Genomic DNA, 18,756 nt, shown 5'->3' on the forward strand with positions numbered 1-18,756 from the left:
ATATTAATTAGTTTTTTATTTTATATATCTCTTCTCTCTCTCTCTCTCTCTCTCTCTCTCTCCCTATCTCTCTCTCTCTCTCTCTCTCTCTCAAGTGAGGAAATAGTTTCAGGGCATTTATATAGTAACGTATGCTCATAGTTTTAGTCTGAAGTGACGTATATACATCAAAAGTATGCCTAACATTACTAACGTGCAAAGGTTATTGCACATTCTTGGAAACGCATGCGGCGGTCATTGAGGTAAACTGCATCCTTGCATCTTTTATCATTAGGGAAACCGTCGGCGATCATTTGCAGCAAAAGTACGAATAGCTTATCATGCTCGTTGAATTTCCTCCTCCTCCAGTGACCTCTTATGTAAATTACAGCAATCAAAACGCAGTAGGTAGCTCTTTTTAGAGTCGCTTTATTTTTTGCGAACTCCCCCGTGACTAATCGTTTAATTTGTCTTACTTAAGTTAAAAGTAAAACTTTCAGAGAACATTGTATGTAAATGAGAAATATTATTAATAAATAAATCAAAGATAAAATAAAAAGATTTAAGGAAAACTGCAGAGCGTCAAGAACATAAATTAAATAAATTGAACATATTCATTATACGAAAGCGTCGTAATAATTAAATAATTAAAATTAATTATAAATGAAGCGCATTAAGTAATATCCATGTGAGCTCCAAATATATTAACAATAAATTACGTGGCCATTTTTTTTATATTTATGGAACTATCCGAAGCAGTGGCACTTTTAAAGCTGGCTGTTTATTTTCATTCTGCGAAACTTTCAAATAACGTGCTTCTATTTTGATAAATGTTCGCAGAAAGGGAAACCGCACAGCGGTACCGAGAAACTGCACAACTTTGAGATTCCTTTATTCAATAAAATATTGCCTCAATTATGTACTTTAATTTACATTCGGAAATTCTACATTTTTATTATTAATGTCTTCGTTTTAACTGTGACAACATAAGCATTATACGCAAGATATCAAAGTCAAAAATTAGAAAGAGAAAATTACGAGGAATTATTTTAACGGAAATAAATTTTACGTAGAGTTAGTCAATCGTTACGAATTGATTTGTAATATATTGTCAAATGTCAAAGAATTAAATAGTAATCATTGTAAATTTATTATTGGAAAGTAATTTTTATACGACTTATTGCTTTTTAAATCAGATTTACTTTTAAATGTATATACTTACAATTTACGTTTTCTTAAATTTTGCCATTCTTCTATAAACGAGAATGATATTTATCATTAATCGCGAAATGTTATGTGACACGTAAATTGACACAATTTACAAATCGCATATGTTATTTAATAAACACAAATATTTATCCTAATCGTTGAATCTCGTTACGTTCAATGCAGCTGATTCGCTCAGGATGTAGGACACACGCATACTGGCACACATATATTAAATGTAAACGACGACGGGCGATGTCTCGATTTTACAATGTGTTCGGTTGACTCACGTTACTTGATACAAATAAAACTTATCGAAATGAGCTTATCAATTAAAACTTATCAACAATTATTAAATTAATTATTTGTTAAAACACTCATTGTTACTCATCTGCCTTAGTTTTATAATCGTATTAGGGCATAAAAAATAAAAAGAATTAACCAACACCCGTGTCGACTCGATAGGCACTATTTCAATATATATCTGATAAAAAGAATTAAATTAAAGAACCTGAATTTAGATAATTTATAATTTGTAAGATATTCTTACGAGAAAATTAAACGAGAATTAACTGTACCAAAATTTAAAAAATTCAATAAATAATTAGAAATCAAAATAACAAGTTTGAAACGTAAATATAAAAGGATTCCCGATTATGATATAAATAAATCCATTATTGTATAAAATATCTGCATAATATTAATGAAACAAGAGAGCAAATCTTCGAGATTCTTATTGAGAAAATAAAACAAAAATACGAAATATTTAACAGGCAATTAAAATAAAATAAAGAAAAATATCTGATTTGAAATCAAAGTCATCTAGTTATGCATTCTAGTTCTTAAAAAATCTTTCAAAAATCGAAAGAATTAGCTCGATTACTAGAAGATTAATAACATCTGACTATTTTGAAATAATAATCTTTAGCAACTTTAGGAAAATGTTAAATTTGGATCGCATACATGTAAATATCTCTTATGAAACTTTTATAAACTTTAACACAAATAGACACGCCTATGCGCAAATTCCGTTAAGTATTATTAATATTCATATTAGATATATCTCCCTTGCATATTTAAAGACAAAATTAATACTTGGTAAAAGACATATGCAGTGTACACGAGAACTTCACGACAACCATGCACCCTATGTTTGTCGAAAGTGCGCGTATGAACACCTGAATGGACCGTTCTTACTATATCTCTCGTTGTTTCCATCCCACGCACTATTCTACGTTCTATTTGTCGATATATGCTTTCTCTCTCTCTCTCTCTCTCTCTCTCTCTCTCTCTCTCTCTCTCTCTCTCTTTCTCTCTCTCTCTCTTTCTCCCCTTCCCTCCCTCCTTCTTTCTCCCTCCCTCCCATCCCTCTTTCTCTTTGTTCCCCTCTTTCCGTTTATCCTTACACGTTTATAAAAATGTTCTAAAAGTCAACTGCAAGAACGTATGATTCTTTTAATAATAAAACTCACTGTATGCTTGTTATACTTTTACACTAAATCACATATACTGAAACACATTTGACATTAAAAATTTTACACAAAAGCAAAAAAAGACAAAATATGCTATATATCTAAATGAAAACTGTGGACTATTTCTCACTTACTCACACACACACACACACACATACGCGCGCGCGCGCGCGCGTGCGCGCAAGTATGGATTTACAAAATTATCTATTAAATTAAATAAAAGATATCTTAAGTTACGATAACAATTAAGTTAAAATCATACAGTAATTGTAGATTAATTAATAAAAAGCAAAAAATTAAAAATTTTTATAAAATAAATAAATATGAAATAAATATAAAAATAAATACAAAAATTATCAAAAATATTGGACATTGCGGTTTGTAAAAATAATTTATATTTAATAAAGTAAATCTTTTTATTGAAAGTTAATTCGTAAAAAAATGATGTATTTATAATTTATGTACATTAATTTATACGCAATATTATTTTATATATTGCAGTACATTTCTATCAACAGTGTAAATTTAGATCAGAAATTATTTTCTATAATTTCTAATATTACTTACTTAATATTAGATTTGCATGCTTTAGCTTCTTCTCACACAAAATATTTTATCAATTATAAAATTTTTTGTTTGTACCATGACCAATTTCGACTATAATTCAATTTAATACCGAGATTTTGCATATTAAATGTCGGAACTATGCAACTTTCTGAAATTTAAATCTGCATCTGCATTTCTCATCTCTATGAAGCAATTATTGAGGATCGAAGAGATCTCGAACAGATCTTTCGCGATCAGAATTGTCAGACATCCCATTTTTTAAATAAATTAATTGAATAATTAATCTTATTAAAATTATACGCGCAAGAGTTAATTTCAATACTGAGATACAGATTTATCACGAAAAATATTTTATAAATACAGAAAATTTGATTTAAAAAAAATAGTAGTCTAAAAATACATATTACCAATCTTATTTTTTTATAATGGCAAAAAAGAAATCTTTGTATAGCTTCTGTGCCTACACAGATGTACATCAACGATAATTCTTTCAATGTATTACGTACCTAATTTACGCAATAGTATTACGTAAAATTTTCCATTCTTTATCATCTGCGGCGACACTCGCTTCTAAAAACGGTTGTTAACGAAAAAAGAATCAGTGCAGTGAAATGATTGATCGTAATAATTTTCCATTAACTGCCGCCTACATTTTAATTCGATCATCCGGGATCTGTAACTTCCCCGATCCGATTCATCGGACTATTTCGAGAAGACTTCCAGGGTGGCACAATGTGCGTCACTGCGGCGTGACATCCATTGTTGACACGACACACATACATTGTCCGGCTATAATGGCGTCAGGTGCGAAGCACAAAGCCCTATTTTACGAGAGAGAGATTCGTATTTCGATGCGAGCCTCGTGAGAGAAATTGTCGATGCGAGAAACTTTTCTGATTCATTTGCTGCCCGGTCGTAATTACTCATGCGATCGACATGCGCGATGCCCTTTCCTTTCGCGATAAAGAATGACTAAAATTTAACAAGCAAAATAAATCAATATTTTTTCATTAGATGATGGCTGTATTTTATTAGATAAAATATCACAATTCAAATTAGGATATACGGTTTTACGACTAGCATTTGCCAAATGGTGCTTACGAGAAGGCATATATTAGGTAAAATAGATTTTATCCTATTAAAGTGTTACTTTATGCGTTACTTTTTACAATAGTCAACAATAATATCGTAATTATAAAGTTGTGGTAAAAGTATATATCTAAAAGTCTTTTGTAGTTAAAAGAAAATTTCTAACTGTAATACGTACAACTGCATGCTTATTTACACTTGTAAAAATAGATATAAGAACAGATATAATAGCAATTTATTTTACAGCTATATCATAATATGGTACGATTATAATTACATTTGTTTTAAAACAGCATGCTCTCATATGTCATTCTTAACAATTTTTGCTGTTCTGAAATAACGGTCAGCACTAATCGCTATTTCACATTAATTTCATTAATTTTCACGAATTTTTATTGTAAATTAATGTTAGATTTCTATTGTTAGTTGTTGCGATACCTACATGTTACTAATCTTGGATATTTTCTAAAATTATTCTTGGCATGATGAACGTATAGTCTTTGTCTGTATGTGAAATAATTGCTGATATAATCTCGTGATTTACATCGCTCTAATTTTCCTGCTGACAGCGTACACTTCCAATTCAATATTAATAGATCCGGCATTGTCGCATATATCTCGTTTTATTCCTCGCAATAACTAACGTTGTAACGATTCGTTCGTGCTGTACTTAGTACTATATTAAACGCGTAGGCGTTATATTCCCTGAAGATCATAATCGCGCTTTTCAAATGCAAAATTAATTGACATTACGAAAAGGATTTTTAAAAAATTTGAGCTCAAGCTCTTCTTCAACTTATTTCTTTATCATTTGACGTAATGACAATAATAATTAATTATTATATAATTAATTATTATTATTAGTTATTATAACTTATGTTAAATTATAATATTATATTATTAGTTATTTATTATAACTATATATTCTTCAAATGAAAAAAATATGTCATTATATTTATGATTAGATACGCTTGATAAGATGTCTTCATAATATTAAATAAATAAAAATGTTGCGTTTACAGTAAATAATAATATACAGTGAATTAATTAATTGATTAATGAAATCTTTGTTCATCAAAAGACTATAATCGCATATATGTTGCAAAATTGAATCCTGGCTACCCGGGCTTTTCGGTGGGCAGAACGTAGCCTAGTTGCAGTCAATATAGCTTAAAGAAGCTAAGTTTCAGCTCGCCTGCGCAACAAGTATCTGGGAGTCAAAATCGTTATAGCTCGCTCGCTGCGGCTTCTCGCCCCCGATTATCTATTCGTGGCGTTCTACCCTTTAATCCTGGAACCACAACCGTGAATGAATTTCGCGGCTTTGAAGAAACCTCTCGTACAATTTATTATGATTACGCAATCAATAACAAGCCCCTTGAGTCTCTCGATATTCCACGTAGTCGATTTATTACATGAATATTCGTCGGATATTTTACATATTCTCGTTTTAAAGACAAATAAATCCGACACACTTGTGATTGCAAGATTAATATAACCGCATCCAATCGTATCTTTTATTACTTTTCATCCATCCTTTCACGGTAAGATTAGGGCAGAAATCCTTTTTCGGAGCGACGAGTAAAATGGGAAAAGTTCCCGAACATTTTATCGCCACGAGCTTCCGTCGCTGTCTGTCTGCCACATTGGCGTTTTTTGCTCGAAAGTTTGTAAGCTCGGAACTTGCTCCCTTCAGCACTTAGCCGTCGGGGAAGTTCATTAATGTAATTAAGGAACCGCGTGGATGAAACGAACATAAGTGCAAGTCTGATCTAACTCCGTGTTTCAATAGAACGTAAATTATCTCGTAAATTGTGCTGAAAGGATTTCTCAATAAGTGATCATATATATATCTTCGTTATTTTTTGTATGCTTCAACTTCATTGCCACATCCTTGCGAGAGCAACCCTCACTTTAACAATATGAAATATGTATGAAATTGTTTTCGCAATCAACGCATTTCACATTTTCTTAAATAAAAATTAAATTGAAAGTAATTAGGCTCCCAAGAATAAATTAGAGATAACAAAGTAATGCTAATGCGAGCCGACACGAATGTTAGTGTGTATAATAATTTTCACAATAATTGTTACAAAAAGTGCGGCGCACAGTTTGTGTGTAGCTGGATATTGTAACAATAAAAATTATACACACATTAATATCAATATCGGCTCGTATTTTGTAGCTTAGCATTTTGTTATCTCAGCTATTTATTCTTAGGAGCCTAACTCCTTTCAATTTAAAATTTGAATTTTACGTTGCTTGGAAAGTGTGTCTTACACATTATTTATATATATGTATATTGATTATTGCGAGGGATATCATCACATGTCTTGATAATCGAATGGTAGAATGTCCACACGGCAAATAGGGAGATTCAGGTTCGAATCCTGGCTAAGGTGATATTTTTCGCAATAAATTCTTTACAGATTTGGAGAGAAGGGTATTCTTATAAATGCTTATTGGTATCAAAAATATTAAATTACTTATCAATTCAATTCGTTACAGTGGATTCCGACTTCATGTAAAGAAATGTGTTCTTGAGATCGACAAAAAGTGCGACGCACAGTTTGTGTGTCTGGATTTTGTAACAATAAAAATTATTATACACACTAACATCCGTGTCAACTCAACAATTGGCATTATTTTGTTATCTTTGATTTCTTAAATAAGTTTTACCTAATAACTTTATCTACGTGTGCATGTGCATGCAAACATGCACATCACATAATTTAATATTTAATTATAGTATTGTAAAATATAGCCAATAAAATATACTTAATCCACATTGTTTATATAAATATTGTTAACATCAATCAAATGGAATGTCTGAGGAACCTTGTCTAAAACGCAAAAATATAACGGAGCGGATAATCTTGGATGACTAGTTCTTTTCCGACGTTTTCGACGGCGCAATTTACTTAGGTCAACAAGGAGCTATTACTTTCCGTACGCGGCGGTTCCATGAGCTCATTGGCTTTCGCGACAGTACCTTTCGCAATTTCTCCTCTGGTCGGCCAGAATACGTGGGCGAAAAAATATTAAGTTCACCACTCTACGTAGCCGCGTGAGGCTAGCCTTTGACATTTTATATGATGCAGTGCTTACCCAGACCTCGAGGAACTCGCGTAATGGGCGTTGCGTTTATTTCCGGAACGTTTACGTCGAGCGCTGCAATATTTTGTTCGCAGATCCGCCGATTTTTCAATGGGCATTGGATAAAATGTGTTTCACGGAAAAATCATCTCTCTCGTTATACACGTTTTCTAAAACATATAGGACAATGGAAGGAGAACATAAAAATTCCTCGACTCTCGAACAAAACCGAAGATTCTGTCGGGACGACGATATAAAATATTTTCAAGCATTTTCGAAAAGTTAGATCTTTCTTCTCCCGTTTCATTCATTGCAGAGCTGCGTAGTCTCATTATTATCAAAGAAATCCAATCGTTTTCGTTCATCTCTTTGTGACCTAATTACATTAAATTGAGAAATTAGCTAGCTTAAACTTCTTTTTTACATATTTGTTTTCTCAAAAAATTTATATATAAAACAAAAAATATATCTATCAATTCGGCTGTAAAGATCCAAATAATTTAAATAATTGTTGCACATACACATGCAATTCGTCTAATTACTTTAATATCTCAATGCCACACATGGCGTTCCTAATTCCTAATTGTCTCCCAGAAATAACGAGCGGGTTTAATAAACAACTGTCAAATTTTTGACATTTCGACATCGCAAAAATCGAGGGCTCCTTAATCGACAACTACGTCACTGACAAGAGAGGGGTGCAGTTTCCCGGACGTACATTCGTCCGTAGAATGGTTTTCAGGGGAAATTCAGCAGCAGGGAGGCGCAAGGGAGGGGGTGATGTACCGAGAGAAATCCTGCGAAGGTGGAGTCCCAGAATCTTCCAAAAAAGAAACGGTAGAATTGCAATAAGCGTAAAAGAGAACGAACGAAAGAGCAAGATAGAGACAAGATGAGTTCGGGGGAAAGGATGATGTAGAGAAAGGAATAAGAGGAGGAGGAGGAAGAGAAGGAAGAGGAGGAGGGAGGAGGAGGAGGAGGAGGAGGAGGAGGAGGAGGAGGAGGAAGAGGCGAAGGAAGTGGTGGTAGTACTGGAGATGTAGGAAAAGGAGGAGAAGGGAGAGGAGGGAGGAGGAAGAAGGAGAGAGAGGAAAGGGGCTAAATGAGAGCATGAACGGGGCGAGAGAGACAGCGAAGCCCCATGAGTATCCTCGTTTCGCGAAAGGAACAGGGACCCCGGCGGCGTGGTGGCAGGACCGACGATGAGGGTAGCGGAGAGAGAAGGTGTCGCGGGGGTGGGTTTCGTACGGCCAAGGCAGTGGAGCCGCGGACAGTCGCCTCGACGCTACCATCTCTCTCAGTTGCTCCACGGTTTCCGGACTCGACGGACGCAGACAGGCACAGGTTAGTGAATCCAATTCTCGTTCATTCACCAGCCAGCGCGTCGTCCCTCCGTCGCGCCCGTCTCTTCCAATTTGTATTTTCACATACCCTCTCTCTCTCTCTCTTTCTCTTGCTCTCTCATTCTTCAATTCGCACACTAGCGTTTACACCCACGTTTCACGTGTCGTTTCACCGGTGATCGCGACATTTTCCCCGAAATTTTAGGGATAGTAGAAAACATACGGGACATAGCGTGTTACGAAATTAGTTTTAGAGAAGATATTGTGGACGAATCACGAGGGAAGAACTGGAGGGCGAGGCATCAGCGAGACCTCCGAATGTCATAACTGACGTGCGTTTCGCTCTGCGCTCTTCTCGCCGATTGATGAAAATTAGGTGTACGCGCTCTCAGTGACGCACAACCTGTTATACCACTATTGCAGAAGAGGCAATGCCGACATACGGGGAAGGGCGTCGGGATTCTGAACTAACGAAGAGGAATGTAATTGTGTCTAATGAGACTGTTGAAATTAGAGCAAGAGAGAATTAGAACGAAGGCGTATTCTGTGGAATGCGTAATGTTATACGAAGGAATAAATGACAAATGATATATGCTTTTTCGTGTTTGTCAAACTGATAGCAAGTGATTTTTAAGGACATTAAATCCTCCTAACGTATTACGTAAATGATTTGAATGAGTTCTGACAATTATATTTTGCGATTATTTCTGTGAAAATAATAATCTCATAAAAAAATATAATTTATAATAAAAAATATGCTTTTGAAAGATTATTGTAATTTCTTAAAGCGTTGATAATTGATTATTATAAATTAATTATATTTAAAATACATTTTAAAGTAATACAGTGAAAATTTACGAACAATTTAAAACGAAGAAATATAGCAGTTTCGTAGTTCACAAATTCTATGAGAAGCAGAGATGTTAATTAAATCAGAAGACAGTCTTGGGTGTCCTTATCTTGTAAAATTTACAAATAATAACTTGGAAGCATCGAAAGATTTTATCACAAATACATAGTACGTTTGACAAGCCGTCCTAGATTTACTAAGGTTCAAGATTCGTTTTCCCACTCAAATAATAGCAAGCGTAACCTTGAACGAGAATAGAACATTTTATGATTAACACCGCGGGAGTTCTACTACGTTCATAGGTATATGAATGGTCATAAAACCCTTATTACCCCATTCGGGTCGATCAAAAGTAGGTCAGTTCCAAAATTGGAAGCCGTCGATCGACGAAAAATGTCGGCGCGATTTTTAACGTGTGGCATCCCACGCACCAGTGACGAAATTCCGGTAGATTTTTTTCACAGTTTTCTCGCACCGTATCGCCGCTTTCGCACCAAAAAAAATACTATATCCCACGAATCAACTCGCTCTTATATCCATCCTGCTGGAAAAGTAGTCGCGAGTGCGCGAATCACGTTGGATCCGATTAGGCTTCATCACGCACGACACATCGATGGGTTTTGCATCCTAATTACGCGCTTCGCTGTCATTAATCACGGCTTAACTTTGCTAAACTGCGTTGATATGGCGCCGATGTAATGAATAAACACTAGGTAAATGCGATAATACCCTCGCGTGGCACGTTAGTCTAATGTGACTGACAACATTTGCGAAATGTCAGCAGCGCACTAGTGACGCATTTCACGTAATTAGACTCTCGCAAGCTATCTATCTGTTTGCTAACAGATTGCGATTAATTGTACAAATATCTGTAGCAGAAATTTATTTAGCAGGAACTACAATAATATATATATATATATATATATATACATTACACTGCTTTTGCGGTTATTATTAGCGATTTTACGACTACAATTTTTTAATATTTTACATTGCTAATAAGATTTATATTATTTTATTGCACGTCTTCAGTGCTGATACGCACGTGAGAAAAAACTGTTAAAGATTAAACTATTTATAGTATATGTAAAAAATAAAATAAAATATCACGCATCAAACAAAAGGAAAAGTAAAATTAAAAGTATCTACAAAATGCAAATTAAACTGTTACAATAAAAAAATAACCAATTTGTATCGTGCAATGCTGCATATTTGTAAGCAACAAATAATCCAGGTTGGCTATACCTGTCGGATTCGAATCTCACTTGTTGCAACCTTTCCATTTCAACGCACTAGCGTAAAAAGGGCTTTCGAGAAAGATCGTGCCATTTTTCGTCCTCTTTCCGCCTAGCAAATCGGCTTAGTGCTTTTCGTTATTTCCCTGTCGAGGCTCGAATGATTTATGAGCCTCGTCAGAAACGTAATACCTACGGAATCATGATCGAACATGATATGACGCATTTCACAGATAGAAGAGATATCGTTGCAATGATTTGCGCAACAGAGATCTCTCGATTCTTAAATAATTGAACCATTCGCACGATTTTCATTATCATAACGTCTTATCAATAATAATAATCATCGAATAGTTTTTGTTTGAACCAGTTTCCGCTAAAGTGACCTTATATCTTAAATGAATATTACCAAAAAATTGTCAGTGCAGAGTTGGGTACTACCCAGAGAGTAAAAGAGAATAAGTTGTTTTATCTATAACCAGTAACATTTATAATTTGTATTATCATTAAGTAATAAAATACAAAAAATGTTACATTATTAATTTCTTACAATCTAAAGTAAAAGTAAAAATTAAAAGTTATACAATAACGATAACAAACACATATTATAGTAGATTATATAAATACAGAAAACATATATAAAAATTACAAATAAATTAATTAATAAAAAATTTTATTTCACAAGAGAAAATTGTTCTAACTAATCGAACGTTCTATATATCGACGATATATTCGTTTAAAAGTCTATTTTAACAAACAGTATATTATACTAAAAAAAAAAACAGAAAAAACCGATAGTTTTTTCATTGTAAATTTAAAAAATGATAAAACAAATAATCAAGTACATATGTGTAATAATTTAACATTAAAGTTCATTTAAAATTATTTTTAAAATATAATTTTTAATTAAAGAAAATTTATATTTTATTTGCAATAAATATTTTTTCAATATAAAACAATTAAATTATCTATAATATCTAATTATTTGCAATAAAAAATGCTTAAAGTTTATTTAAAACCTGTTGCATTTAAATAATTTGGCAAACAGAAGGTATCATTTTTAAAATCTATTAAAATAAACAATTTTTACCATATTTTACTTTTATTTATCTGGTTCTTGCAAATTTATTACGCAATAAAACACGCAAGCGCACACACACACACACACACACATATGTTGGTTATATATTTTGTATTTGTATTCATTGCGTATATTAATTTAGTGCGCTGTTATCGATTTTGCCTTTCCTAAACGAAAATACGAAACGAATAAAATCCGATGCGCAAAAATGTAAAAAAAGGAACAAAATCGAGAAAAATGGTGTTGGTGCGCCAGGACGCGTAGGAGATTTACGATCGAATCGTATATTCGCGGCATTTACCGTTATCTCTTTTATATTGACGCGTTGTTTAGCACATTTATCATCCAGGACCGTCACGTCGGGCCGTAGAAGTCCTTTTATTACGTGCGATGGCATACTGATACGGTAGAAAGCCGCGCCAAGATAAAAATCAGATATCATAAAGTGTTAGACCCTTTTGCTTTATGACGCAGATCCGTTTTAAACTCTCTTCAAATTTTGAATTTTCGATTAATCGAGTGAAATTTATCCCAAGTTTATCGCTACTTCCGATTATACAAAAAAAAAGCAAGAATTAATATTTCAATATTAATCAATCATAAGTTTTAAATTGCTAAATACTATAGAAAAATACAAGCGTGGTTATATTACAATATACAAGAATTAGAATTATTTGGCATTAATGTATAAAACTTGATTTTTTGGTATACAAACGTAATTATATTACAACATACAAGAATTAGAATTATTTAAGGCTTTAAGGTATTAATGTATAAGACGATTTTTTGGAAAAATTGTAAAAATATAAAAATTGTGGCTAAATCTTTTATCAATTAAAAAATGATGTTCTTAACCTTTTAAGGACTAACGATTCGATTTGGGATCATCTCCTTTTATTTTGCAATCTGCTCGCTCAATTTTCATGAAACTTATACTTTAAAGTAATTTTATAATGTTTTATTGGAATCTGAGATCAGAAATAAAAAATTTTAAATGGCGGATTAAATTTTAAACAAGTAATCGGATTGTGTTATTTAATTTTAGGAAATCTTTGTGGTCACAGAATTAGATTCTGTCCTCAAAATTCAAAAATTGAAAGTTGTGAATCCAATATGGCAAAACCAAATCTTAAAAAATAATTATCTGATGATGAATATAGTAATCTGATTATCATAAAACTCCGTTTTTATTGCAAAGTAACATCAAGTTTCCAATTTGGCTTTATTTAAAGCTTATTACTATACAAACAATTAGTAATTGACTATTATAGCAACAGAATGAAACAAAACACATTTATAAACTGTTATATCCTAACAATAAGTTAATTACTAAGTTATATGCTAAGTTATACATATATTAAAAAAATATATATATGTATATAACGTTGAATTTTTGAATTTTAATTGAGAGCCAGAATCGTATTCAGCAACAAAAGTTCTTAGAAAGTAAAATTTTTATAAATTACTTTGTTAGAACACGCCGATTTTCAAAAGATTAATTAAATGTGTAAAGTTTAAAGAATTTTCTCAACCCTCTTGTGATTCATCAAATAGTAAATATACATAAATTAAAGGTGAAATTTTTAAAAAATATTTTATTAATAACGATATTCTAATGAAAATATCATAGCTAAATACATAAAATTTATTACAAAAATTTAATGTACATTTAAAATATAAATGCTGATTGTAATATGCTATCCTTTATTAAGTATTCCACTTTTTTAAACACACTGTACAATGTATTGTAATGCTTTGCTAAAGAAATTAAAAGAGATAACTTTACTGTTTCTCTGTAAAACAATCGATCATATATAAGAAATAATCATAAATCTTTGTGCAACACAAAGTGTCAAAGTTGAGTACGCAGGTGTTACCATTAATTGCACGTTTATTTTTTTATTCTCTTATAATTCAAGAAATATAACTAATCTACAAATGCTGTTGATAATAATGGATATTTTATTTAACTGCTTTTTTAATCAACAATCCTTTATAAATAAAAGTAGAAGAATATCTAAATATATAGAAATATACATATACACGAAGAGAAATAGAAAAAATCTCTTGATGACTCTTCCATAAACTGTAACTTTATATAATACGTCAAAAGGAATTTTTACCTTTATTGCTACTCTTTATACCAATTATTTAAAAATTGAAACTCACTCAAATCCGCAAGGGAATTTGACGATAAATTGAAGATTCTTTCTTCGGATTTAAATGTAGATATGTTTATTTCATTTTAAAAGTTTATTTTGTTTTAATGTAGTTGAATTAACATTCAAATTTAAATTTAAATTAAATATTGTACGATCAAATACAGATAAAGTAAAAAATAAGTTTCGTTTTGGCTAAATTGTTTATCAGTTGTTTTACCTATAACATGTGAAAACCAATAAATCCGCTATTGTTTTGCACGATGAGAAAACTGGATATTGAATGTTATCCGGACATATAGAAACATTTTTTAAGATTGCAATACTGCAAGTTAATTTTTAATTTAAATTTTTGTCGAATAAATTTATAATTAAAGAACGATTTGCTCATGCAAATCAGGCGAATACTAAATAACCGCGAAGTCTATGCGTGTCACATTTAGATCAAACGGTGAGAGTCATTGTAACAATAAGGAGAACAAGATAGATTGCCTTTAACGCTCGGTAGGGGAACAAATATAGTCGCGCGTGGCTTACGAAGTACTACTTGACTTTAGGCTCGCGTTCCTCAGTCTGGAAATAGCTACCTTTGAATTGTCACCGGGAATAATTTACTTTATACAACTTCAGGCATATATACTACCTAGAGTTTCCGTGAGAGAAACTCTAAAGCTAACAAATTATCGGTTGAATGACAAATATCTTTTACGAATGCAGCTGCAAATTGCATATTGCCGTGGGTAGCGAGATTAATCTCCAATAAAGATTAATTAATGAATGGATAACGCACAGGGAATACGTGAGATTCAAAAGGATAATAATTTTATTTCTATACAATTATCTTATACAATTTCTTCTGCGCGTAGTTACTAATAATAAATACACTACTTAATTAAATTAAAGAATCACTTGTTTATATTCTCCAAAAACAGGCAAATTTCAAGATAGAGTAACTTCGTCAAAAATAATTATAACAAAATTTTTCAAAAAAACATTTTACAACTTGAAGCCTCTATTTTTTAAATTTATATTTTAGGAAATTACTAACTGATCTTTTTTCGGAGTTGCATAAAAATGAACAAATTGCAAAATGTTTTCCGAACTTTGCAATGTTCTATGACGTAAATTAAAAATTGCATATAAATGTAGTATATAAATAGCCTTCAAAAGAATAAAATGTTTATTACAATTAGAAAGTGTACGATTTTTTTTCATCGAGTTATGCAACATTAAAGTAAAAATGGTCGTTTTTTATTCAATGTTGAATAACTCGGTGAAAAAAATCGTATAATGTTCTACAAAAAAGCAAATTAAATAAAAAGATTTATTCTTTCGAAGGCTGCATTTGTATGCGATTTTTGAAACTTTGTAAAGTTTGGAAAAAAATTTTGTAATTTGTCGCATCCCCATTGTATCTATTCAACTCCGAAAAAAATTAATCGTTTTCAAACGTTTTCAATTTAAAGAACGGAGGCTTCAAATTATAAAATGTTTTTTTGAAAAATCTTATTGTGATTATTTTTCACAAAGCTACTCTTAAAAATTTGACTGTTTTTGGAGGATAGAACAGGTAAACCTTTAATTTTGTTGAGTAATGTAGAATCAATTGTGGAATAAAATGTCTATACAATTTTATTAATTTCTATTCATGTATTGAAAATTAATTATAATCGCTTCTATCATCACATTTTCAGGCATTATTTAAATTAGCATGCTGACACATGGTATGATTAAATTAATAGGTGCAATGTAATAATAAATGTATGAAATTACAATACAGAAATACAAGCAGCGTGCGAGCTTTTCATTTCACGAGATACATAATTTTCTATTGATGCATGTTATTCTGTTTTTTAATACGCTTACAAATTTATTTGAATAATTTATTTAAACTATTTCTCTGCGTTCGATTAAGTATATGGCGATAGGAGATGCATTTTCCCAGCCTTACGGAAGCGTTGACATGACAATGTATCTGAGATATCCGTCGCAGTTTCTTATTGTTCTACATACGTCGCTCCGAATATATTCCATCACTTCTTGATTAAATGTCGCAAATAAATAGCGAGCGTGATGCGCATCGTATTCTACTCGCGTTCGTAGAAATTCCAATGTAAATGATGTAGTTTAACGTTTCCGCGAACCACATTAGGTTATTTGATTTAGTTATGTGTTAGAATTTTAACGCGCACGCGCATGAGAGAGACGGACGGAGAGGAAGATGACGCAGTAAATTACAACGTATAATCATTGATTAAATAATACCATTCATGTCGTACATTTTATATTATTATTTTATATTATCGTTTTGTCATTATTCGAGACAAAAGAAAAAGAAAAGAATAAAAGATACGTTTATTCTCTATAAACTTAAAATAATAGATGATAATTATGAATAATTGAATTGAATGTAAATGTTTATTTAACGCGTTATGTCTTGTTTGGAGAAAGAAATAAAGAATAAAGAATGATATTACTCGCGCCGATAGCGTGATATAAATATCATAAATATTATTAAATGAGAAAGATAAGACTGAAGAAAAGAAAGTAGAAAAACTTCAAGTGCTTTTATAAGAGAAATTCGAAACGAGAAAGTTCTACCGTTGCAACAGACATTTCATTTTCTCCAAGCGGCTTCTGTTAACTCCGATAAAGTTCGGACAGCCATTTCGGACAGTAATTGCTACGGTTTGTTGACCAAAGGCGATCCCGGATGAATCGTCTGAATGAAGGATCGATCCTGCGGAATAAGTAAAAGTACCGTAATATTCTTGCCCTCGTGCCCTTATCCCTCGTCAAGACGTCAGCCGATTCCCATTTATGTGGAATAAGAGAGTGGATGAACGATGTCTATAAGTCTGCTCTAAAATTCATGTAACGTAAAGCTTTAAGAGAAGTGTTTTTTTCGCGATTTTTTCTACCAAGTGACTTTAATTGTTTTACAACGAAGTATATCGCGAGACGATGCCGCGTGAGAAATAGTTATACGAATAATATTATAATATCATAATAATTCTACGCAGAAAAAAGTTAATCATAATTTCAAAATAATATTTTTATACGTAATAATTAGCAGGAATATTACAATCTTAGAAAATTTTTAGTCTTGGTTTGATTGAATTTATACAAGTATCACTTACATTTAATTCAAGATTGAAAAAATCTTTTAACAAAATTATAATAATTAGAAAAAAGAAACGTATATAGGCTTTGACAATAAAATCAATATATATTAAGTATAAAGGCTAACGAGCCTGACTAAATGTCCTAATTGTCATTAAAATAAACTTTAAATATTCAAATTTGACAGTACATAATACAATTCCAAACGTTTCGACCTTTAATGTGGTCCTCTTCAGTGGTTATAAAAACAAAATACCTAATATACAATTTTAAACGGGTTAATAATAAATGAAGAGATATGAAATGAGAATTCGCACATGATACTTAAGTGTAGTCGATATTAATAGAATTCGGTGGATATACAAATTTTAAACGAATTAAATGAAGAGCTTTTCGCAACGTAATACTCAATTAAGTGTTATCAATGTTAGAAGAATTCGGTGGATATGCATCCGCATTGCTCGCATTGAGTTATCGGCTGTCCAAACATCTTTAATTTTACAAGTCAGAGCTTGTCTCCAGGATAAGAATATAGCTTAAAGCTGATATGGAGAACGAAAATTGTGTGTGTATATGATATTAAAGTTATTGTAAAATTATAATATTCTTATTTTTATGTAAAAATATTATTCTTAATTTAAGAGTAATAATTAATTTTTTTTCTATGCAAATTCAAGAGACGATTTATACTTAACAAAATGCGAAAGAAAAATTCGTCAAATTATGCTAGCTTAGTTTTCGTGTTCTCGACAGTAAACAAAGTTATAGCAATTAACGTTCCTTTTTGCGACCTAATTTGATGGTAGCATGCAGATAACCTACATCCAACTGTCGTCGACATGAAGTAAAACTGAGAGCATCGCGTAGATGGATTTACAACAGTTGTACTTGAATTACGTGCATATACCCGACTCTCGGCATATTTGTACATACAACGGATTGAGCGAAGTGATGCAAAATGCATTAAAACGGCTTGTACGCTATTTATCATGAAAAATCCGGGGCTTTTGCTGCGAATTGCGTTTTTACATTCATGGCGACGTCACCTTTCACGAACAGCGCATTTTCGCTCTACATAAATACAATTTACACACAAGCCGGAATGAAAACTTTTTATTCAACTAAACTGTCTTCCAAACTATCTGTTTTTCTTTGTGTAAAGCTCGAAGTACGTATAATGTATAACATTCAGAGAGAAATGCGTATCGTTAACAATTTCGACGTATATACACTTTTCTCACGGTAGTATTCTGCAGTTACTCGTATTATGTTACTTTAACAGACACATGATATTTGAAGAAGTTGACGATGCGAGGCGGACAAAGGAGAAAACAAAAATCTATAGATGTCATTTATTTGTATTATAGAAAGAAACGTCAAATAATATAATACCTACCAAAACTCTTTTTTAAAAAAAGAAAAAGATTACGCCAAGTATATAAAAAAGTATGGTATGTTACATCCTTCCTAAACCAAAAATATTATTTTACAAATTTATTATTTAACAAATAAAAATTATCCAAAAACAAATAAGATCGGAAGAGCACACGTCTGAA

At 31.8% G+C, this 18,756-nt stretch overlaps 1 protein-coding gene across 2 annotated transcripts in view; it reads left to right on the forward strand.

The window, feature by feature from the left end:
• Positions 1-18,756, forward strand: part of LOC105452229 — a 38,862-nt gene that overhangs the window by 5,649 nt on the left and 14,457 nt on the right. Inside the window, exon 1 of one of the 2 annotated variants that reach the window (XM_011693173.1) lies at positions 8,673-8,753. The exons of the other annotated variant lie outside the window; for it this stretch is intronic. The gene's annotated coding sequence lies outside the window, so the exon portion shown is untranslated. Of the gene's footprint in view, positions 1-8,672; positions 8,754-18,756 lie in introns of those variants that run through there. 2 annotated transcript variants of the gene reach the window in all.

Source organism: Wasmannia auropunctata, unplaced genomic scaffold (assembly GCF_000956235.1).
Source record: "Wasmannia auropunctata unplaced genomic scaffold, wasmannia.A_1.0 LD336035.1, whole genome shotgun sequence".
Taxonomy (NCBI): Eukaryota; Metazoa; Arthropoda; class Insecta; order Hymenoptera; family Formicidae; genus Wasmannia; species Wasmannia auropunctata.